Genomic DNA, 25,647 nt, shown 5'->3' on the forward strand with positions numbered 1-25,647 from the left:
TTGTCCACATGTGTCCATAACTGCTTGTCATTCAATGAGACAATCAATTATCCATTCATATTAATGTTTCCTATTTCAGAAACAAAACAAAACAAACAAACAAAAAACACCAGCAAAAACAGTGCTTAGAGGGAAATTTATAGCATTGAATGCATACGGGAAGGGTTAAACTGGGAGTCTGAGATTTGCAGCTACTGATTGGTATTTATAAAACAGATAAACAAGTTTATACTGTACAGCACAGGGAAGTATATTCAATATCTTGTAGTAGCTTATGGTGAAAAACAACATGAAAATGAATACATGTATGTGCATGTATGACTGAAGCACTGTGCTGTACACCAGAAATTGATACAACATTGTAAACTGATTATACCTCAATTAAAAATACTAAAAAATTTTTAAATGAAGAACTGAGTATTTGTTGACAGGTGAATGGCTAAATAAATTGTGGTATATATACAGTGGAATATTATTCAGACTTATAAAAGGAGATCTTGTCCTTTGCAACAACATGGAGGACACAATGCTAAGTGAAATAAGTCAGACAAAGAAAAATGCTGATCTCGCATGTGGAATCTAAAAAAAGTTGAATTCACAGAAGCAGAGTCTAGGAAAGTGGTTACCAGGAGCAGGGAGGAAATAGAAAAATGTTGGTCAAAAGTACAAAATTTTTGTTATGTAAGATGGATAAGTTCTAGAAATCTAATATGCAACATGGTAACTGTAGTTAATAATATCATATTGTATGCTGGAAATTTGCTATGAGAGTAGACTTCGGGTACTCAAATTACAAAAATCAAAAAGCGGGAAAGATGAACATGGATGCAAAGAAATTTTCAAGAGAACAAAATATAAGCCACAGACTAAGAAAAAAAGTACTTGCAAAAGACATGTCTGATAAGTGACTGTTATCCAAAACAAAGACTCCTTAAAATCAACATTAAGAAAATAACTTGATTAAAAAATGAGTCAAAGACCTTAACAGGGAAATGAGGGAAATGCAAATTAAAACAATGAAATACCACTACACACCTTTTAGAATAGGTGTTGGGCAGCTTCTGACAAAACTAAACCTATTCTTACCATATGATACAGAAATTGCACTCCTTGGTATTTACTCAAAGGAGCTGAAAACTTATGTCCATACAAAAACCTGCACATGGATGTTTACAGCTGCTTTATTCATAATTGTGAAAACTTGGAAGCAATTAAGACATCTTTCAATAGGTGAATGGATAAATGAACCGAGTTACATCCAAACAATGGAAGATTATTCAGTACAAAAAGAAATGAGCTATCAAAGCCATGAAAGGGCATGAGGAATTTTAAATATATAACTAAGTTAAAAAAAAAAAAAGACAATACGAAATGGCCACATATTGTATAATTACAACCCTATTAGATTCTGAAAAAGGCAAAACTAGAGTGACAGTAAATGGAGAGGTTGCCAGAGGTTAGAGGGAAGAGAGGGGACAGGACAGGATTTTAGGGCAGTAAAATATCCTGTATGATACAATAATGGTGGATATATGTCATTATACACGTGTCCGAAGCCACTGAATTTACAACCAAGAGTGAACCCTGATGTCAACTTTGGGTGATAATGATGTGTCAGTGAAGAGTTATCAGTTATAATAAATGTACCTCTCTAGTGTGTGATGGAGGATATATGTGTGTAGAGCCAGGGGGATTACGGGAAATCTCTGTATGATCCGCTCAATTTTGCCATGAACCTAAAACTGCCCCCCAAAGATAAATACTTTAAGAAAAGGAGGAACATCTTTAAAAAAAAAAAAATCTGCTACCCATCAACTACAACGTTGATCCTTACATACAATTGTGTTTTATGTTCCTCACCCAAAAAGTGTAAGAGCCTTGATCTGTTTAATTTTATCAGCCTTGATCTATTTATATTAACTCAGCACTTCCAAATTGTATTATCTTGTTCCTTATTTAATTATATACTCTCATAATTGGTCCATTCAAGGCCTTCCTTGTCTTCATTCATTTACATATTTTATTCACACACTGATTTACTTAAAATATAATCTATACTCAAGAATCTCAACAGACCAAGAACAAGAACTGACACTTCCTCACTTCTGCTATACGATCACTTCCCACAGAGATAATAGGGTAATTTTCTTTTTCTAATAGATCTCAGAGCTATAAGGCTTAATCAAAATTCCAGATTCAGACACCCCAGGATACTCATCATTGGTCTATGCTTGGCACTCTTTTTCTTCATTCATCTGCAGCTTTATTTATTGGTTCATTCATTGATTCACTAACAATAACAAAATCAACACAGAAAAATTCCAGAATTAAGAACCTTGAAATTGCCAAGGTCAACAAATGAATCTCAGTGTCACACACAGGGATTCATTAACTTCCTTGCTTCTTAGAAATCCTGTACTTGTTACTGATCCATGCTTACTCCTTTTCATTTAATCTGTCCCTAGTTTAAATATGGTGCAACAAATGACCATGAACCCATCATCTTATCCCACACCAGGAACCCTGACAATATTAACCATCTTCTTATGTGCTCCCGTTAAAGAGTCAACAGCCTAGGTCACTTGAGGAAATCTAAATTAGCCGTGGTGCAAAAACTAAAGTGGAAGAGTAATTAACTCTGAAAGTGACAAAAATGTCCTCCGTCTTATTTCCTTTAACAGCCAAACTAGTGTTGAATTGGAGTTACCTAATTTCGGGGGGGTTTTTTCATAATACACTTCTATCATTGGTCAATGCATGGTGCTTTTTATTTACTTCTCTAAAATAAACATGAACAAAGCCCCCAAATCAAGAACATGAACTTTGATTATTACTTAGATCTGTTTCAAGACTTTTTACCCACAGAAAGGACAGCCAAGATTTGCACCAACAGAGAATAATTAAGTCAAGTGTAGCTGATCCACTGTGTTAAATAAAGCATATTTTTAAAAAGAATCTGAGTTTACATTTAGATTTTTTTAAGGAATATTAGTAAGCCTGTATCAGATCCGTCACAAACTTTGATTCACACCACATCTTAATCAATGGCCCAAGAATGGCCTAGCACATCACTTACTGACTTACCTAACACTCAACTCAAGAAGATAAAACAACTATTACAAGTAGCCCTCAATGCCCTCTCTCCCAACGTGGTAAACATCCACAACATTCTCCCTAAAAACAGATGTCACATGTGCAGGATTGGATGAATTTAAATACTTTTTCATGGCGTATTTCCACAACAGTCCATGCTAGCCCCTCCTTTATGTATTTATTTATTCATTCATTGTTTTATTTATTCATTTACTTTTGTACTCATGAGTATAATGAGTATCTGTTTTTCCAGAGTAAACATAATGTGGCTGAGCCACCAACAACTCAAATTGTGACACAATTATAGCAACCATACGCACGAACCTGAGCTAAAGCGGGAAGAGCCCAGTTTGTTTGTTTCTTTGAGTGTCAGTAAAGTGCAACAGGACAAATGAGTCGCGTTGTTTTTTTTATTACATGTTTCTCATTGGTCCATGCTTTACCCGCCATGGTTCTCAACGGGGGCAGTACTGCCCCCAGAGGACATTTGCCAATGCTGAGATATTTCTGATTGTCACACCTGGGAGGGAGAGGTCAATGTTGGCATCTGGTTAGCAGAAGTCAGCGAAGTTCCTAAGCACCCTACAATATACAGGACAGTCTCCCACAACAATGAGTTATCCAGCCCCAAACATCAACAGTGCAAGGTTGAGAAACCTTGCTTTACTGTCTTCAGAATAATTGGTTGAAAGATGGACGTCTTTACACATTCACTCCTAGTATTATCAACACCCAAGAACAAAAAACTGGATCAGAAACGTGAATGGTATTAAGAGCTGTTCACATGCTCATTACTCCCAGGCGTAACCAACTAGATCGTGTTTCCTCATTTTCAATAAGCAGCCAGCACTTCCCAAATCGTGCAGAACAACAACATTGATTTCCAGGTGCTTATCTCTATTTGCAACTACCAAATAGGTATTCGACTTAATCGATTCATGTTGGAACCGAGTGCTTCAGAAATGTATTGATAGTAATAAAGACATTACACACTCTCATAATTGGGCCACATAGGGCTGTCCTTGTCTTCATTTATATATATATATATATATATATATTTATTTATTCAATTATTAATTCACTTACAGTAATACAATCCAAATCAATGGAACTTAATAGCCTAAACACAAAACCCTGACTACTACTAACTTCTTGCTGTAAGTGACTTTACTAAGTAGGCATTAACTAGGTCTCAAGATTTATAGGCTTTAATCAAAATCATTGTTTCAGACACCACAGGTAATCACTGGTTCAAACTTGGCACCTTCTCCATTCATGCATACCTTTGTTTACTGATTTTATCATTAAGTCATTCACAACAATAAAGTCAATATATAAAAATCAGAAAACCTAAAACAATCTTAGAATATTACTAAGCTATATTTATAGGTTTGTGTTTCCATAAAACTGTAAGAGACGACATCTTTTTGGCAGCAGATCTGAGATTTACACATACAGGTTATCAGCTCCCTTGCTTTACATCAATCCCATATTTATACTTTGTCCGTGCTTGCCCTTCTTTTATTTAATTTTTGCATGTTTTAAAGACTGTCCATGTGGTAGCTAGCCTCCAAGATGGCACCCATTGATCCATGACTCCTGGTATTCATGGCTGTGTAGTCTCCACCCCTATTAAATCATGTCTGGCCTCTATGATCAGTAGAATACAGGGGAAGCGATGATGAATGACTTCTGAGTCTAAGTGATAAATACACCGAGGTTTGTATTAAAAACTCTTCTCTCTCAGACTGATTGCTCTAGAGGAAGTCAGCTGTCATGCTGTAAGTATACTCAAGCAGTTCTGAGGAGAGGTCCGTGTAGGGAGAAATTCTGGCCTCCCAACAACAACTAGCACCAACTTTCTTGCCATGGGAGGGAGCCATGGAAACACAGCCTCCAGCCCAAGCCTTCATATGACTGCAACTTTACCTGACATCTTGACGGAAACCTCACAGGAGACTCTAAGCCAAAACTGCCCTCCCAGCCTCTCCTGGATTCCTGCCCCATAGAAACTGTGACAGGAACAAATATTTATTGTTGCTTTAAGCCACTAAGCTGTAGGGTAGTTTGTTACACAGTGATAAATAACTAATACAATACAATGATCAACAAACCACCATCATCTCTCACAATGAGGACATCAATATTATCATCTCTCTTCCTACCTACTCCCCATCCAAGAAGTTATGACCTAGATCTCTATCACTGAGGAAAGGTTTAATTTAACCATGGGACAAAATAAAGTATACTATTAAAAACTCTGAAGATGAATAAAAGCCCTCCATCTTTTTAATGAACTTCAGTTGCCCATAATTGGATTAATTGTATAATTTGGTTAATTACCATTATTGGTGTCCCTGCATGGCATCCTTTGATTTTTATTTATGTATTTATTATTTATTCCTCTGACATAATGCGATGATGAACAAATCACCTTCACCAAGGACATGAATTTTCACTCTTATCAACCACATTCTCTAGGATCTTACCAACAGAGGTAAAGACTAAAATCTCTATTACTATTAATTAATTAAATCAGCTATAATGCTTTCATTCTGTGAAGTAAAATGCACATTTTATAGAGTTAGGAACAGCATAAATTTAACTTTTTAATGAACTGGAGTCATGAGGTACTAGATTAATCATAAACCTTGGTTACAATCACATTCTCATTGTTGACTTTTTATATATTGACTTGTTTACTGCTTAATTTTTAAGTAATGTAGCGAATTCTGTTAAATCTACCACCTAACATAAAAATAGTTAATGTAACTAGTACTACTATATCTATAAACTCCCCAACCGCATAGTTCACAGCCTCACTTACCTTTTTTTAAGGGACCATATTCATGCATTGCTTAGAGTGTACCATGAAATATTGGTCCAAGATTTACCCTAATTTATACACTTAGTGGCTCACTCATGCTTATCTTGCATTGACCTACTCTAAGAATAATTTGATCATTTATTCATATTTTAAAGAAAAAGAGTAAAACCTACCAGTATCCAAACTGAAATACCATTTCATGCAACGGCTGATATGCACTTTGTCCAAAGTGGGGTATGTCTAGATTTCTTTTATTTCCATCTAAAATAATTTAATCATCGTTTCGTGATACCTACTCCTCACCAACCCATGTTCTACCTTCTTTTAAATAATTGACCAAAATATGAACTCACTCATTTATTAAATTTTTTAAAGATTTTATTGATTATTTCTTTTGGAGGGGAGGAGGTAATTAGCTTTTTATTTATTTATTTTTAATGGAGGTGCTGGGGATTGAACTCAGGACCTCGTGCATGCTAAGCAGGTGCTCTACCACTGAGCTATACCTTCCCTCACTCACTCATTAACTTTTAACAATTCATCCAAAATGAACGCAAGCCAAGGCCCTGGACAAGAACACTGACAAATACAAATGTTTCCATACGCTCACTGTCCACAGATATAACCTGTTAGATCCTTTTTTGTTTTACAAATAAGAGTCAGTGAACAGAATTGATTTGATCATACACTCTATCATATTCTCGATATTAGTCCATGCTTGACCTTTTTCCAATTAGGCACTTAAACAATTATTTTTAATTTAAATGATTTGTTCCTTTTCTAAATAAATCAACAACCAACTACTCAACACAAATCCAAAACAACAACATGCACTCTCCTGGGACAGAATTAGTTTTTCCTCCATGGAAAACAGTTAAGAGAGACTTGATCTATTTCGGTTATGACACTCTGTGCTTCAGGAAATAATGCATTTAATAATAATCCTTGTTTCACTGCAAATTTGCATCATTGGTCACCATTCATTTACGCTTCTTTATCCTTGCATTGCTTCACTTAAGATACATTTTACAGACATTAAGAACTAAAGCTAAGGATCACATCTTTGACTACTGACTTTTGCTGTAAGCCCTTCTTCCACAAAGGAAGTAAACAGATTTTTTCTTTCTAATGAATCTCAAAGTTACAGAGCTTAATCAAAATCTTTGATTCCTACATCTCAGAATACTTAGCATTGGTCAATACTGAGCATCATCTTCCTTTATTTAGGTTTTGTTTAATTGCTTTATTCCTTGATTCACTCATAATAATAATAATACAATCAATTTTCATGAATCCAAAAGCCCAAGAACAACATCCTTGAATATCACTAATAACTGTCTATATGCCCATTTCCCACAGTGCTAATAGACAAGGACTTTTTTTGCAACATATATGTGCTTTTTGCACATATAAATTAATCAGCATCCTTGCTTCATATCAGTTCCAGTGGTCCATGCCTGACGCTTTTTCATTTAAACACTATGCAATGAAGGGGAATGGTATAGCTCAGTGGTAGAGTATGGGCTCCACATGCATGAGGTCCTGGTTCAATCCCCAGTACTGTCACCTACAAATATATAAATAAACCTAATTACTTCTCCCAAAAATTAAAAAAAAATTTTTTTTAGTTTTAAAGATGATGCAATGAATAACCAAGGTGCCCACAACCTTACTCCACAACTGAAACACCAGAAATTTTGTCCATCTTCTTATGTGCTCCTCCCTCAAAAATTTAATAGCCTAAATCTTTATTAATGGAAGAGTGCTTAAATGAATTGCAATGCAAACATAAAACACCACAATGTGAAGCTCTAGAAATGAAGAAACACCTGCATCTTTTTCTTTATTGGACTTTAGGAGTGCTAAATCAAATTAATCGTAAATCCCACTTCTGGTCCCCGGTGGTGTTATTTCGTTTTCTTTATTAATATACCCATTTGCTCCTTTGAAAAATTTAAGCAACATCCATAAACCAACCTCCCAACCCCAAGAATATAAACTCTGTTACTTACACCACTCATTTCTCTCCTTACCCACAGAGTTTGTAAACGCCAGGATCTTTAGCATTTGATAATGATTAGATGATATGTAGTATGTTCATTTGGTGAAAATGCAGACTTTCAAAAGAAAAAGCCTAGAGTTAGACGTTTTTAATGGAAGTCAGTCTTGCAGTATTAGATTAATTATAAACTTGGGTCATTTAATAATCTCATTATTGCCCAAGGATGGCACTCCTTATTTATTGACTCATTTAATTTTTATTTTTAAATAATATAATGAAAACCAACATGAGAATAAGAACGCTTATCTATCATAAATATGTGTCTATTTACTCTCTATCCATAAATTTAATAGCTTGTTTATTGTTTTTAATGGATCTCAACTTGTGCAAAATTGGAGAAATATAAATTTTTGTTTTGCAGCATATGCTCACCAATTCGCACAAATTTTCCTGATTTATATGTCTAGTGACTCATTTATTTATTCATGTGTATAATTAGGCATAAAATAAGTTAAGCATTTACACATCTTTCTAAAGAATTCCTCCATGTAAATTTTTCTGTGTACTTCAGCCAGTGGGAGGAGTCTCGAGTTCTCTTTCTTTATCTGGACAACATTTAGGTGTATCAGGAGTAATCGTTATCTTTGGTTCATAACACATGTTCCTCATTGGCCCTTCTTTGGGCTTCTTTTGAATAATTAAAAACATTAAACACATTCCTTCATTCCCTTATAACTTCATATCAGCATCAGTAAAAACTGAGACAGTGAACAGGAGCACTGAAACATACTCTGCTTAATGGTCATGGCCCATGGACTTAACTGACTAAATCCTCTCTTGATTTTTTAAAACATAAAACTCAGTTTAAAACAATCATAACTCTGATCATATGACACATTCTCAATATTGATTCATATTTGGCCCTGTCTCAAAAAAGCAGTTACTTAAGCAGCTTTAAGCAGCTATTTATGTAAACTATTTTTGTCCCTTTCCTAATTAAAACAATCAACTAAGCAACGGAAGCATCAACCTGAATTCTTAGGTATCTCTGTCTATACCGTCCTCATGGAAGGGTTAAGAGCTTTGAACTATTTCTCTACAGAACCCAGGGTTCCAAACAAGCACTAACGTGTGGTCCTCCTATTCCTCATTCATTTACATGTTTCTTTATCCATTCATGAGTTCACTCCCCAAAGCATTTACCTTATGCCTTTTTTCAGTGGGCCACAGATTTTGAGGCAGGAATTAATTACAATGTTGGATTGATTGCTATCCAACCCCCATCCTAGGAGTGTTTACTGGTCTGAGCTCTTCAATCTTTTCCTTCAGTCCTTTATCCCTCGGTTTATTGATTCAGTCATTCATCTAATATGAACACAATCAGTACTTATAAATTATAAAATCTTGAAAATAAAATCCTTGAATGTTATTGACATCTATCTCCATGCTCATTTCCTACAGAGCTAGTAACAGTAGGCCTCCCTTTCAATGACCTTCTGTGTGGCACACACGTGCTCCCGCTCACAGATCTTTTGAGGGGAAAAATGTCAAAATCAACTGTCATGTAAATATAAAAGAGAACAGCAAACATCTCTGAAAAGGCGTGAAACATATTCCACCTTTTTTTAGAAGTCATCAGCTGTGCAGAACTGAATTAAACATCATTATCTGTGCTGCGTAGGCTATTCCTGTCCCTGGGAAGGTACAGCACTCTTTATTTTTGTACTTTTTGTAGCTATTCATTACTTTGAAATATTTCAGTGAACACCCATGAACAAATTCCCCTAACCCAGAACATAAACTTTGAATGTTACTCACCTTGGTATTTATGCTTCTTAGTCAGAGAGGTGTCAGCCAAACTCTTCACCTTTAGAGGATGAAAGCAGCTATGGTGTGTTAATTCTGAGGGGAAAACCAGGCCTTAAAATTCAGTATTAAATTTCAGTATGTTTAGAGGATACTAATTGTGGAGTTCTCGATTAGACCTAAAACTTCTTTCATTTCATTGGCCCAAGACTATCGCTATTTTTTATTTACTCAAGTATTTAATTTTAAGTTTAAGCAATATAACGAACACCACTGAATCCACTACCTAACCCACAAGTCAGAACTTCACCTTCACATAGGTAAAATTAGGTCATCCTTTTTTAATGGCTCTTTCTTGTGCAAACTGATAAATTTTTATCCTTGTTCCATGGCCATGCTTGACTCTGCTTTATGTATTCATTCACTCATTCATTCATTTAAATCACCCATGGAATCAGTTCACCAGTTGTTCATTATATAAAGAAAAGGGAAAGCACTAAAATGGGCAGTAATCAAGAAACAAAATACTGTTACGTGCGTCTGTCTATGTGCACATTATGCAAAACAGAAAAGCCTTGCTTTTTTTAAAGTATGGAAACCAACTGTGTAAAACAGAATAATCATTGTCCTTATTTCATAATAAAGCTCCTCATTGGTATGTGGTAAGCATCTTTTAAGTAAAATATTCTATTAAGTAAAAATCTATTAATTCATTCACTAATAACAAAATATAATTATAATATGTTATCATTATAATTATAACTCACTGGACAAAACTTTTTCAATAATATTAACATGTGATCATATCCTCACAGTAAACCATCTTAAATTCATCATAACTCTTGTTAGAGGACATATTCTCATCATTGGTCCATGACTGTTCTTTTTTTCAATTAGATGTCTAATTATTTGTGCAAACATTTTGCCCTTTTCTTAATAAAATAAATAATCAGCAACCCACCATCAGTCCGTAATAACAACATTGGTTCATGGGCATACCTGTCTATTTGCTCTCTGCTGAAAGAGGTAAAACCTTGATATATTTATTTTCCTAGACCTTAGTGCTTCAGAAATATCTGAAAACATACTCTCATAATTGAACAGTGGCTTTCCTTGTCTTCATCCATTTGTTCACGTCTTTCTTTAATCATGCATTATTTCAGGGAGGGTATAGCTCAAGTGGTAGGGCGCATGCTTAGCATGCACTATATCCTGGGTTCGATCCCCAGTACCTCCTCTAAAATAAACAAACAAACCTAATTATCCCCTCCTCCCCTTAAAAAAAAAAAAAAGAAAAACTTAAAAAAACAAACCCCCCCAATCATGCATTATTTCATTTACAAAAAAAAAAAAAATCCATACACAAGGAACATACAGCCTAAAAACAGGATACTGAATATTCCCTTCTCATGCCGCACGCACCTTTCCCAGAGAGGGAATAACTCGATCTCTTCTTATAATGACCTTAAAGCTATAGAGTTTAATCAGAATCCTTAATTCAGACACCCTAGGAGAGTCATCATTGATCCAGACTTGGCATTTTTTGGGGGCTTCTTCATTCATATCTTCCTTTCTGGACCACGTTTATTTGCATAAATTATAATCTCATCAATACCCATGAATCATAAATGCCAAGAACAAGATGAATGATTGTTGCTAAGTCATTAGAGAATGATTGAGTTGACTGTGGTGTGTTCATGCAATAAAGAAAAAGCCAATTCTTAACAGTCTATATTAGATGTTTTTAAATGGATGTGAGTTCTGCACTGCCAGATTAATCATAAATTTGGATCATATCACATTCTCATTACTGGTGCAAAAACTGCACTCCTTTTTATTTATCAATTTATTTTTAAGCTATATAGTAATAAGCATCATAGAATTCAATACCCAACTCAGGAATAAGACTTTTAACTACTGCAGGTGCATGGATGTTTACTCCTTACTCTTGCAGGGAAAACAATTAATACCTTACCAATCGTTTTCATGAATTTTACTTGTGCAGAATTGGGTAGCTTTAAAATGTAGTATCGTGACACATTCTCACCAATAATTCTAGCTTTACCTTACTTTATGACTTCACAGATTCTTTCATTTATTTACTTAATTTTCAGTGGAACAATCTCATCATCCATTTACTTTTCTAAATATATACGTAATTTATAATAAATATATAAAATATATTGCTCAAATATTAAATATAATAATACCTTATAAAATATTTACTATAAATATAAACTATAATAAAATTATGTGTATAAAGTAATAAAGTCTCCAAATGAAACCCAGAACTGAAATACTATTATGACATGCACATGTCTCTATGTACTTAATCCAAGTGGGGAGAAATTAGGTTCCATTTTTTTTCATATGTACATCAGCAGGAGAGAGCAGGATTACTCATTAACCTTATTTCACATCACATGCTCCATACTGTCCATAGTTTGCCCTCCTTTAAATAATCATTTGAGGTAAAATCATATGTATTCAATAACTTACAACAATATATAATTACCTGAGAATCTACACACCTTATACTTACTTGAACATAAAAATGCTAATAATTGCCCATAGGCTCATTACCCACAAAGATAAATGACCATATCAACCTATGATCAACACAGAATGGCAACATGGACACTTGGATGCATCTGTCTGTGTGCTCTGATGAGTCTAGAATTCCTACTGTGCTTCAAAGGGGGTAATAGCTTTCACCTATGCACTACATCGGAACTCTGTTACATAAATATATCACTAACAATACCTGTTTCATGACACTCTCATGAATCACCCATGGATGACCCTTCTGTCTTCATTCGCTTACACATTTATTCATTCATGTATCCATTGATTCACTTACATCTATCCATATATTCCACACCCAGGAACCACTGAGACCCAAGAACACATCCCCAGGTGGCTTGGACTTCTGCTCTGAACTCTACTCCTTTAGAGGGAAAAACTACGTCTCTTTCTAATAGACCTCAGCGTTAGGGTTTAATCAAAGGGCTTGATTCATATACCCCAGAACTCACATCACTGATCCAAGCTCAACACTCTTTTTCTTCATTGATTTATTTATACATATTGTATGGATTGTTTTGTATTATTTACTGATTATTTCATTCATGGTTTCATTGATTAAGAAAAATAATAATTTCAATGAATCATAAAAACCCAAGAGCGAGATCTTTGAATACTGCAGAGAACTGTTTGAAGCTGTTTATTTCCGACAGAGCTGGCAAATGAGATCTCTTTTTAATTAGATCTCAGAGTTTCACATATAGATTAATCCCTAACCTTGCTTTATACCCATCCCATGTGTTTCACCACTCTCTGCTTGCTCATCTTTAATTTCCTCATATTTTAAAAATAATACAATGAACCTACCATCTTACCCCACAACTAGAACACTGACAATACTTTCTATCTTCCTACGTCCTCTGTCTTCAATGACTTAACATCCTAGATCATTATCAATAAATATTCCTAAGATATGGTGCAAAATAAAATGAAATATTAAGCAACTGTGAAAAGGAATGCAAAACCCTCCAACTTTGTTTTTAATGGCACTCAGTTGTACTAAAATAGATTAATTTTAATCCATGGTTCATTACACATACTCAGTAGTGGTCCACACATGGCAGCCTTTGATGTTATTTATGTTTGCAGTAACCACTCATTCTTTTGAAATCATTCCATGGACCACATGAATAATCTCGAAACCAAGAACACAAATTCCGTTACTTACATGACGCCCTTAGCTCTTCATCCACAGAAGTGACAGCCAAGATCTTCATCATTGGCAATCACTGGCAAATCAGATTGGATATACTGAGTCTGTGGAGTAAAAAATAGATTTTAGAAAATTGAAAAGGTAATGTAGATTTAGTTTTTTTTAAGGGACTTTAGTCTTGCTGTACCAGATTTATCATAAAACCATGTTTTCATCACAGCTATGGGCCTCTTTCTATTTTCTTTAATTACTCGTGTATGTAATATAATGACAACTGCTAAATCCACGTCCTAGTGGAAGAATCAAGAACAATGCCTACTCCAAATTCGTTCTATTAAACCCCACCCACATAGGTAAGAGTCCAGATGACCTTCTTTAATGGGTCTTCTTGATTAGAATAAGGTAAACATACATCGTTTCTTGAGATATTCTCTCCAGTGATTCATGCTTGACCCTACTTTATGAATGTATTAGTTTATTTGTTTTTTATTTATTTATTTATTCAGGGACTAACTTGTTCATACTTTTATTTTTTCAAAGCAAAGGCAAAATGGCTTAAAACACTATTATAGGTAACGACCTCTATGCTCTTTACCCAGAGAGGGCAGAGCCCAATCTCCTTTTATGTATATCCGTATAAGGATATCGGAAGAGTACAGTGAGATTAATAAACCATTTTTAATGATCTAATATCCTCACTGGTCCATTTTTGTGCTTTTAAGTAATCTCTTTGCTCATTGACTTGCAGTAGTATTATCGATACTAGTGAACCTACGTACCCCCAGCAAGAATCCTGAACAACACTGACATCTGCCCATAAACTTAATATCCACAGAATGACAACTAAGTATGTTTTTCAAAAATGATACTGATTGAGAAGAACTGATTTAATCATAACTCCTGTCGTATAATGGACTTTTAATACTGACCCAGGCTTAGCCTTTTTTAATTAAGTAGTTCTGTAATTAATTGTCATGTTTCCATTTTTCCCCTTTCTTAATAGGATTCTTAAGAAAATTAACAACCACTGATCCTGGAACAACATGACTCTTAGGTATAGCTTGCCCATATGCTCCTGATCAACATGGTGAAAGCCTTGGACCCCTCACTTACTGGAACTCAACTCCTCAGAAATGTTTAAAAATATTTTCTATCTCATTACATACTCTCATTGTTGGTGGTTATCTAACCCTTTTTGTCTTCACTCATTAATATGTTTCTTTATTTACTCATGCACTGATTCACTAATAAAAGGGTCAATACCTAAGATCTACCAAAGCCAAAAAGCAAGATGCCTGTATCCCTAACTTCAGCTATAAGCTCATGTCCCACCAATGCAGGAAATTAAGTTTGTTTTTATATCGACCTCTCAATTACACGGTTTAATCAAAATCCTTGGTTCAGACACCTCAGAGTACTCATCATTGATCTAGGCTTGGGGCTTTGTTCTTTATTCATTGATACATTTGTTTATTAATTCATTCATTGATTGACTATAATTATATAATCAATATCCATTAATCACAACAAAGAAAGAATAAGATCTAAGAATACTACCCACTTCTGTTTGTTGCTACTTTCCCCCAGAACTAGTATACTGTGTCTGCAGTGGGCCCCACTGCTGCACAGGCGGATCAGTCAAGGTCTGCCTGCGAGCCCGCGCGCGCCGTGGCCACGCCTGGTGCTCTTTCCTTACTGTTTCATTAATTTATTCAAATTTTAAATATGAAACAAAAATCCAGGAACATCTCATTTCACTTCACTAACAATTTTCCATCTTTCTTTGTGTTTTACCTCTCAACAGATTAGAAATCTAAATCTTTATCACTGGTAGAATATGTAAATCAACAGTGGTTAAAAATAAAATGAAATATTAAATCAACTGTAAAATGAACAAAGCACTCTCTTTTATCTTTTCTTAATGGATCTCACTTGTTCAAAGTTGGATGAATCTAAAATTTGTTTCATGGCACATTTCACTAGTGCTTATTCTTGACCCTTTTTATGTATTTGTTTATTCGATTATATATTGTTTAATTTGATTAATCATGGATTAATTTAATTCTCTATATATATTTTAGAAGACAATTTAGCAAGAGTAAATATAAGCTCACACAACTCACTCAATATCAAAAACAAACAACCTAATCAAAAAATGGGCAGAAGACCTGGACAGACATTTTTCCAAAGAACAAATACAAATGTCTTACAGGCACATGGAAGGATATTCATCATTGCTAATTATTAGAGAAATGCAAATCAGAACAACAATGAGACATCACATCACACCTGTCAGAATGGCTATCATCAAAAAAGTTTACAAATAACGAACGCTGCAGATGATGTGGTGGGAATGCAAATTGGTGCAGCCACTATGGAAAACAGTACGGAAGTTCCTTAAAAACTAAAAAAAGAACTATCATAACCTCCAGTAATTTCACTCCTGGGTATATATCCAGAAAAACAAAAACACTATTTTAAAAAATTGGAGGGGAGGGTATAGCTCAAGTGGTACAGTGAATGCTTATCATGCATGAGGCTCTGGGTTCAATCCCCAGAACCTCCTCCAAAAATAAATAAACCTAATTATCTACCCCCCTGACCAAAATAAAATAATACAATAATAAATAAAATATTTTAAATATATACATACACCCCAGTATTTATAGCAGCACTATTTACAATAGCCAAGACACAGAAGCAACCCAAGTGCCCATCAACAGATAAATGCATAAAGAAAATGTGATATGTGTGTGTGTGTATACATATACACACACAGTGGTATATAGTGGAATATTACTCAGCCATAAAAAACAATGAAATAATGCCATTTGTAGCAATGTGGATGGACCTCGAAAATGTTATGCTTAATGAAATAAGTCAGAGAAAGACAAATACTAGCCAAGACATGGAAACAGACTAAATGTCCATCAACAGATGACTGGATAAAGAAGATGTGGTATATTTATACAATGGAATACCACTCAGCCATAAAAGCTGACAACATAATGCCATTTGCAGCAACATGGATGTTTCTGGAGAATGTCATTCTAAGTGAAGTAAGCCAGAATGAAAAAGAAAAATACCATATGAGATTGCTCATATGTGGAATCTAAAAAAAAAAAAAAAAAAAAAAAAAAACAAATACAAAACAGAAACAGACTCATAGACATAGAATACAAACTTGTGGTTGCCAAGGGGGCGGGGGTTGGGAATGGATAGACTGGGATTTCAAAATGTAGAATAGATAAACAAGATTATATTGTATAGCACAGGAAAATATATACAAGATCTTATGGTAGCTCACAGAGAAAAAAATGTGACAATGAATATATATATATGTTCATGTATAACTGAAAAATTGTGCTCTACACTGGAATTTGACACAACATTGTAAAATGATTATAAATCAATAAGAGATGTTTTTAAAAATGTCAATATTAAAATAATCTTGAAAAAACAAACAAAAAAAGACAAATACTACATATCACTTATATGTGGAATCTAAAAAATAATACAAATGAATGTATGTACAAAACGGAAACAGACTCATAGGCACAGGAAACAAACTTGTGGTTCCCAAAGGAGAGAGCGAGGAGGAAAGACACGTTAGGGGCATGGGATTAACAGACACAAACTACTATTTATAAAATAGGGAAACAACAAGGATATACTGTATAGTACAGGGAATTATAGTCATTATCTTGTAATAACTTATAATGGAGTATAATCTACAAAAACCCTAAATCACTAGCTGTGTACCTGAAAATGACATAATATTTTAAATCAACTATACTTCAACTTTAAAGAAAGAGTAAATTCACAAATTTATAATATTCATTTAAGGTTAAACAAATAGGCTGGAGCTTAGTCCTCATATGCTTTCTATGGACACCAGCAATGAAGAATGGATTTATCCTAATATTTGCTTTATAACTTAAAAGTAAAGAGCGAAGTCCTTCATCAGTACAGAACGGCGCGTCAGCTCTAGTGCACGCATAATGCCGAACAGAAATCAGGTATGCAAAAGAGGGAACCACAGTAGGTTTAAACATTTTAAATGAATGTTAGTTGTGAAATTAACCATAGTCCTTGACACTGTTATTTCAATGAACACCAGTGAGTTGATCACCTCCAAGAAGAATACAAATGGTGGCCATTACCAACATGCCTTCATTCTCCCTCCTAGACGGTGACAGCTCCCGGCAGGAGAGCACACGTCACGGGCCCAGCAGGGCCCAGAGCTGCACCCCTTCTCTCCCTCTGCGAGTGGGAGGGGTCCCAACACAGTATGTTTACCATGTAGGGGCAGATAACTCACCTCTAGTTTCTAAGTCCCTGAATAAAGAAGAGTCACATCCAAACCAGAAGTGAACCATAATGCTCTGGACTGTGAAGGGAAGCACTGGTTTTATAGACTTCTGGGATGTTTGGAAGAGAGCATGGCTGTATTTCATGTAAGAACACGAAGTACCTATTTCTGAACAATTGGGAGAAATGTGCGAGGTTATGTCATTTTTCAGCACATAGTCCCTCTCCCTTCCCTGTCCTCTGTGGGAAGCATAGCCTTCCCCACACCACCGGTGTTGTGCCGTCTGACCTGCACTGCACAACGACGTGGGAACAGATGTGACTTAAACCACGTCCAAACAGAGGCTTTAAATGTGCTTGGGGGCTGGGGTTTCCTGGCCTCTGGAACTCCAAGCTTTCCCTGTAAGAAGAGCATATTCCAGACCTTACAACTCCTTTATCTGGGGGCCTTGAACAAGGAGGCAAGGTGGGCAGACGTGAACCCAACCCACAGCCTGAGCACAGCTGCTGTAAGAAACCCACAGACCCATAGGTGAGAAATAAATATTGTATTGTTGTAGCCATTGCTGTTTGGAAGCCACTGAAATTGTGGGTTACATTTTATGCAGCAGGGGAAGGGTATAGCTCAGTGGTAGAGCGCACGCCCAGCAGGCATGAGGTCCTGGGTTCAATCCCCAGTGCCTCCATTTAATAAGCAAACAAACAAACATAATTCTCCCCCCAAAAAACAAATCTACTTGTTAAGTAGCACTGTCACAGTAATGACTAATTCATACATTTCCTTCCTCTAATTTTTAAGAATTTATTCATTTATTGTCTTTTTCATAATACAGTCAATGAAATCACCATGAATGTACTATCAAGCCTAAGAAAAACTGTAAATTTTATCCATATAAATGTATGGATATATAGTATGTATGGATATAAATGATAGCTAGATTTTGCTAATTCTTACCCATAAATAGAGAGAAACAAAAGACCTCTATAAAATAAGCTTCACTTGTACAAAAATGTATTACTACGGGGGGAAGGGTGTACCTCAGTGGTAGAGTGCACGCTTAACATGCACGAGGTCCAAGGTTCAATCCCCAGTGCCTCCTCTAAAAAAACAAATAAATCGACCTACCTCCCCCCCCAAAATAAAAAATAAATAAAATTTTTTTAATGTATTAATACAAATATTTGGTTCATGATACACTTTTTTGATTGGTCCCTCTTAGTCCTGTTAACTATATTGACAATTAGTGGCATCTGTCTATGTGTTACTCACTAACGAATGTAAGAGACCTCTTATTTATGGACCAGACTTGTGGTGACTTGTATTAATCACAAACCTTGGTACATGCCATGTTATCACCCTTGCATGTACTCTCTACTATGTATTATTCAATTTTTGAAGTAAATAATATGAGTATCTGCAAATCCTCCATTCAACACAAAATTATAACTCTGAAAATAAATTTTTCATCCTCTCCCACCAAAATACATAGGTCTTCAACATTAGAGAAACGTTCGCATAAACTATGAGGCACACATTCACAAAATAATACTAAATAGTCGATAAGATAAATGAATAATCCTAGGTCTATTTTTCATGAACCAAAGACTTTTTTGCCAGTGAATCTCAGTTGTGCAGAACTGGATTCATTATAATCTTTTTCTCATGGTACATACTCATCTCTGGCCCATAATTAACCCTCTTTTATTAATTTATGTGTTTAATTATTCATATCTAATGTTCAAGAAACTCTCATTAACCAACTATCCAACGCAACTAATAGAGGAAGCATTATCCACATATGACTATTTAAATTTAAATTAATAGAAATAAATTAAAGTTGAAAATTCGGTTCCTCATGCACAGCGTCCACATTTCAAGTGCTCAGTAGTCGCACGTAGCTAGTGGCTGCCATATTGAACAGAACAAATTACAGACCACGTCCGTCATTGCAGAAATCTGTAATGCACAGTGCTAGCATATGCTCTTTACCCTTAGGTAACTGTCTAGAACTGTTTCTAATGAAACTAAATTGGATTAATCATAATTCTTGATCATCGGCCTATGCCGATTCTCTCTTGCGTGATTTCATCACTTCAGAGAGATTTTAATGAGCAACCATAAATCCAATCTCTTACCCCACAGGTAGAACACTGACATTATCTTCCATATCTCTTTGTGCTTCTTGCCCACAGAGCCTAGATCTTTATCCATGAAGGAATATTTAATAGACTGTGTACAACTACACCATGAAATACAAAACAGCTGGAAAAGAGTGAAATAGGCTAGGTTGTTTTTAAGCCAGTCAGGAGCATGGGACTCAACTAACCATAATCCTTTCATCCTTGGGCCATTTCATCGCTAGTCTAGGTTTTGTCTCTTCTTGCATTTTATACCCTGACGTAAGCATTTTTTTAGTGCTGAAATCAACACCCAACACACCACAATGCAAAAACAAGCCTATTTACTCTGTAATCAACACATACTTTAAATGGACCTTGGAGGTACAGAATTACTACAATATTAAATTTGGATTATGATACTATCATCATTGGCCCATTTTTGCCCTCTCTTGTTTTGTTTATTAATTTGTTCATTCATTCATATATTTACTTGTAAACACCCTTGAACAACCTTCCAGCCAAAGATTTAAGAACATCAGCTATTACCTTTTCTTTACCTTATCCACCCAAAGAAGAGTCAAAGTTCTTATAAACACAGCACGATTAAATAAAAGATGATGTGTCCATTTTGTGAAACAGAAAGCAACTGTTTAAAAAAAATGCACGGTCTGGATCACTTTTAACAGCTCTCAGTAGTGTGGAACTGGATTCATCAGCCTTGGTTTGTGAAGCATTATCCTCACTGGTCTGTGCTCGGCCCTGTTTAATTGTATTTACCCCTTTAAGAAATCATAAAAGAATACCCATGAATCTTACCCAACATATTAAAAAACTACCAATTCCTTATGTTTCTATGTGCACGTCTCTCACTGAATTCACAGCCTAAATTTCATCAATAGAAAACTGTTTATACAAACCATACAGTATAAATCAATAGTAGATGCCATTAAAATAAAATAAATAGGGTAGATATTTTTGTTTTAATGTCCCTCAAATTTGCAGAACTGTGTAATCATAAATCTTGGATCATGATACATCATCTTCATTAGTCCATGCTTGACCTTGACCTTCTTTGATTTTATTTATTTTGTTATTTTATCCATTTCTTTTTAATAAATCAATAAACATACATGAACTCACCATTCACCCTAAGTACCAATTATACTTATGTAAACATATATATAATAAATGTAAAATGTCATTACATATATATGAATGTCAAATTAATATAATGATTCTTATATAATTGTTTTTATTTGCAGATTCCCTACACAGAGAACAGGCCCGTTACATTATTTTTTAATTTAGCAACAGTTAAGTCAAATGAGATTCATCAGCCTTGGTTCATGACACAGCCCCATCACTGGTCTGTGCTTGGCCATCTTGGATTTTATTTGTGCCCATTCATGTTTAATAACGCAAAACACACCCATCAACCAGCCACCCAACCATAAAACAACACTAACCATCACTCACATTGGTGGTCCGTGGCTCATTTCTCACAGAGGTTACAGCCAAGATCTTCATCAACACAGTGTCATTAGACCCACTCCGGGGCCTCCATTCTGTAGAACACAAGGCAGACATTTAAAAAGATGAAACAACCAGGATATTTCCTAACGGCCGTTGGGTGAACCACACAGGATTAATCACAAGCTTTGGCTCATGGCGGTCTCACCACTGGCTCAAGCATAGCTCCCACTGTATACATTTTTTCATTTAATAATTTTATTTATTACAATAAACATGCATGAATTCACCACCTTCATCCAAAACAAGGATAGTAACTATTCCAAGCATTGCTCTCCATGCTTCTTTACAGAAGAACCAGCCCAGACTTCTTCCTAATGGGCTCAGATACACAAAACTGAAGCAATAATAATCTTTGATTCCAGATATAATCTCACTGTTGTTTCCTACTTGTCCTTTTTATTGCTTTTACTTATTTTTTTAAATACAGTAAACAGAGGACCTCAGCAGTAACCCACAACAAAAATATCGATCAGTACATATATACCGAAGTTTCTTAACCAGAAGTGAGAGCTCTTGTTTTGTCATTTTAAATAGTCTGCAATTGGAGGGAGGTTATAGCTCAAGTGGGAGGGTGCATGTTTAGCATCCACGAGGTCCAGGGTTCAATCCCCAGTTCCTCTTCTAAGAAAATAATAGATAAACCTAACTACCTCCCCCCTCCAAAAAAAGTTTCTTTAAATAGGCCATAGTTATACATAGGTAGACCTACATTAACCCATAACTTATAAAACGCTATTTTGGTGGCCCACTCCTCGTCCTCTCTCATTCTGTCACGTGTTGCATTTACTCATCTAGCTCACTTCTGACTCCACAGCAAAAACACATCGTTCTGCCCAGGACCCCCAGCCCCAACAGCCTGGAACTTACTGAAGTTTATTTTGCTATTTTTAATAACTCTCGTGGGTGGACCTGGATTACTCCTGGCACTTGTTTAAAGACACATCCCCATCCCTGATGCATGTCTGGCACACTTTAACTTTCCTTGTGCATTCATTCATTTTCAGCGACTCAGTGAACACCCGTGACCCCCCGCTTCTACCTGTCTGCAGTTTCCTTCCCCACGGCCAAGATCTTCTCCGGCAGGGGACCCCCAGTGTGCCCCTTCTATGGAACACAAAGCCCCACTGAAAGGAAGAAAGTAACCCAGAACGTTCTGGCGATGTTAATATCAGGTTAGCCGACCCAGATTGATCATACTCTTTAGTCCCAAACACATTCTCACAATTGCTCTACTCAAGGCCATTATTACATTATTGCTTTATTCTGTTATTATTTTTAATAATAAAATTAAGAACCACAAACCACTATGGTCTCCTTTTCCATGTCCCCGGGTGATGGAGAATCAATCACAACCTTTGGCTCCTGACAGGGTCTCATCGCTGCGGCAGCCGGCTTCTCTCCTTTCACTGGCTGTTAGAAGCGGTGTGGTAACCCCGCGGCCCCCACCTGCATTCCTCCCTCTGCTCCCCTCGCTGCCCTCTAGCAGAAGCAATCACTTCCAAATCTCCCTCTGTCCCTTCCCCTTCTACACGTATAAAATGTTTATCACATATATATTCTTAAAAAAATATTTTCCACAGTTCCGCGGCTGGTGGGCCTCTGCAGGGCCTCTGTCGAGGGGGCAGAATTAAACATGAATGATTGACTTCAGAGCACACCCGCCGGCGGGGGGTGGGGGCAGTAGGACTCCAACCCAGATCCTTGAACTCTACTGTGTTTCCCTGTGCGCAGTCACGAGGCACCGTGGCCCGATGGTCAGGGCACACGTGCTGGCACCACATGGCCTGCCTCCAAATCCAGCCTCAAATCCTGACTAGCTGGGCCGCATCAGGAACGTGAACTAACCTCTCTGTGCCTGTCTTCCCACCTGTAAGATGGTCACAGCACTAGTCCCTGAGCATAATTAGCTATTATTTCCATGCCAAAGCCCAGCCAGGTAAAGCCCCTCCCCGCCCTGGCTCTGAGCCCCTCACCCAGATCTTTCTTCCCTCTGCAGCAGCGCCCGAGCTCTGGTGCTAGACAGACAGACAGACCAGGTTCCACCCCAGCAGGCACTCATGAGCGGTGTAACTGCAGAGACGTGACCTGGCTTCTCTGTCTTGTGCCCCGACTTGTGCGATTTGTCGACTGAGGCCAGCAACACCCTCGTGGGTCCAACGTTGAGGATGCGTTTTGCAGCTCCCACCCTGCGCTCACCCGGCCCCTCCCCTCTCCTCCCCCGTGCCACCCACCCCATGGGTCCAACAGCAACCCCCCCGCCGTCTGACTAGAGAAATGAATGATCTCCACACTCAGGCCAAGGGAGTCGGGAAGGAGGGGCACTGGGCAGGAAACTGCTGGGATCTACTCCTTTTTGGGGACCTGGCATCAAAGCTTAAGCAAGTGCCCTGGAAAACAGAAATCCGGCAAGGGGCGCACTCGGGAAAACTGAAGTCCAGTTCAGGAAACGGGGCTGCCTTCTGGGGGAGTCTGTGCCCTGAGATCCTTGACGTTCAAACTGTTCCCCAGAAGCCAGAAAGGCCTCTAGCGTGACCCTGATGGGGAAGACACAGACAGCTGCCTTCCTACCCTCCCAGACTGGCCTGCTAGGTGCCCAGCATGCGGCTTCAGAGCAACTCTGAGACACGAAAAATAAAAATAAAGTTTAAAACATGCATATACTATAAAGATGTGTATATAGGGTAATATATCCACAAACAGACCCATGTGGAGACTCACAGAAGGGAGTCACGGAAAGACCACTAGGCTGGGGACCCCCTCCCAGGCCCCTGCCTTCGCCTTCACCCCACGGCGGGGCCCAGGGCCAGTCCCTCCCCATGCTGAGCCTCAGGGGGCAGGAACCTTGTTAGTCTCCCCTCCCTCCCAGGTGGTATGAAAATGAAAAGCATAAAGTTTGAGTGCAGGTTCCCTCAAAGCAGCAGAGGCTCATTAATGCTGTACCTCCTGTACACAGCACGTCGCGTCCACAGCATGCCTGAGCATACATTATCTCCTTTGATCCGCACCACAGTCCTGTGAATAAGACATAATAATCATAATTAGCCAATATTTATTGAATGAGTGCTCTCCACCAGTCACTATGCTGTCTGCTTTGCGTGCACTGACTGTCCTCTGGGGCGGGGACAAACCGACTGCATCTCTCTCTTTTTTTCCCCTCAAAATAGTTCTGAGCATGCATTTTGTGCCAGGCACTGGTCTAAGTGCCAGAGGAGACAGCAATGAACAAAACAGACAAAACCTGAGAGCCAACATCCTTCCAGGCGGAGACAGAAACAGGCAACATTCAAAACAAGTAAGTACAACACGCGGGGTACAAGCCGGTGATGCGGGCCTGGAGAGAATGAGGCAGGAAGGGGCTGACAGACAACGAGAGAGCTTCCCTGAAAGGGTGACACTGGAGCAGAGACACAGCCCCACTTCACACATGAGGAAACTGGGTCTCAGAGAAGGTAAGTGACTTGTAAGCGGTCACACTGCTAGGAAGACGCTGAGCTGGGTGGCAAACGTGGGAAGGCTGGCTCCACTGTCTCTCACCCACTTGGCCCCAGTGCCTCATTTCTGTAGCAGTTCTTGCTCTCTGATACCCTGCTGCCAGCCTACGAGGTGAGTGTGTGAATGAATGCACGTGTGGGCGAACCGGAGGGCTTGTCTGACCCCCCACCACAAGCAGTCCCAGGGGCACAGGGCGCCCTCAGGTGTGCCAGCAGTTCTCGATGAATAAGCAGACTGTCTTTCTTGGAAGAGACGCGGTGGTGACAGTTCCTGCAGGACTTGCACAGATTCTGGGATCAGGTCATGCTGGGTCATAGCATGCACCCAACATGGCCCATCAAGTTGGCACAGATGTTAAGCCCATCTCCTGCCACTTGGCTTCCAGGGCATCCAGATGCATCCCCCTCCCCGGTGCCACCCCAACACACAGCCACACGCCACCGAGGCTTAGGCTGCAAATGCTCTGCCCAGGAACGAGAGGAGGAGACCCGATCCTCATGCCCCACACGGTATGAGACTCAGCTGGAACAACTCTTTGTTCCAACTGGCCACCCTCAGAAGACCAAACAGGAAACATGTCTAATGTGGCTATTTTCTAGTCTCCACCCCCCACCCCAGAAAAAACAGGTAGGGAAAGAAATTTGGCGACAGCATATGTGGGAACTCGGGAAGCTTGCTTGCTGCTTCCAGAGGCCATGAGTTGAACCAAGAGACTTTTAATTGTTC

The 25,647-nt window shown here is 37.6% G+C and overlaps 1 long non-coding RNA gene and 3 other non-coding genes across 40 annotated transcripts in view; all 4 read right to left on the bottom strand.

Moving 5' to 3' along the window:
- Positions 1 to 25,647, bottom strand: part of LOC105079931 (uncharacterized) — a 175,443-nt gene that overhangs the window by 134,460 nt on the left and 15,336 nt on the right. For 31 of the 37 annotated variants that reach the window (XR_012507374.1, XR_012507354.1, XR_012507364.1 and 28 more), the window contains exons 7-9: positions 21,373 to 24,441; positions 13,480 to 13,568; positions 9,741 to 9,789 (exon numbers count right to left, since the gene is read on the bottom strand). This is a non-coding gene — a long non-coding RNA (uncharacterized LOC105079931). Of the gene's footprint in view, positions 1 to 7,932; positions 9,716 to 9,740; positions 13,569 to 21,372; positions 24,442 to 25,647 lie in introns of those variants that run through there. The other 6 variants (XR_012507365.1, XR_012507362.1, XR_012507361.1 and 3 more) reach the window with 6 other exon arrangements.
- On the bottom strand, positions 2,157 to 2,228 carry LOC123612462 (small nucleolar RNA SNORD113/SNORD114 family). Its single transcript, XR_006719731.1, has one exon. It is a non-coding gene; the product is annotated as a small nucleolar RNA SNORD113/SNORD114 family (small nucleolar RNA).
- Positions 11,187 to 11,258, bottom strand: LOC123612467 (small nucleolar RNA SNORD113/SNORD114 family). The gene has a single exon (XR_006719736.1). It is a non-coding gene; the product is annotated as a small nucleolar RNA SNORD113/SNORD114 family (small nucleolar RNA).
- On the bottom strand, positions 14,825 to 14,896 carry LOC123612466 (small nucleolar RNA SNORD113/SNORD114 family). Its single transcript, XR_006719735.1, has one exon. It is a non-coding gene; the product is annotated as a small nucleolar RNA SNORD113/SNORD114 family (small nucleolar RNA).

Source organism: Camelus bactrianus, chromosome 6, assembly GCF_048773025.1.
Source record: "Camelus bactrianus isolate YW-2024 breed Bactrian camel chromosome 6, ASM4877302v1, whole genome shotgun sequence".
Taxonomy (NCBI): Eukaryota; Metazoa; Chordata; class Mammalia; order Artiodactyla; family Camelidae; genus Camelus; species Camelus bactrianus.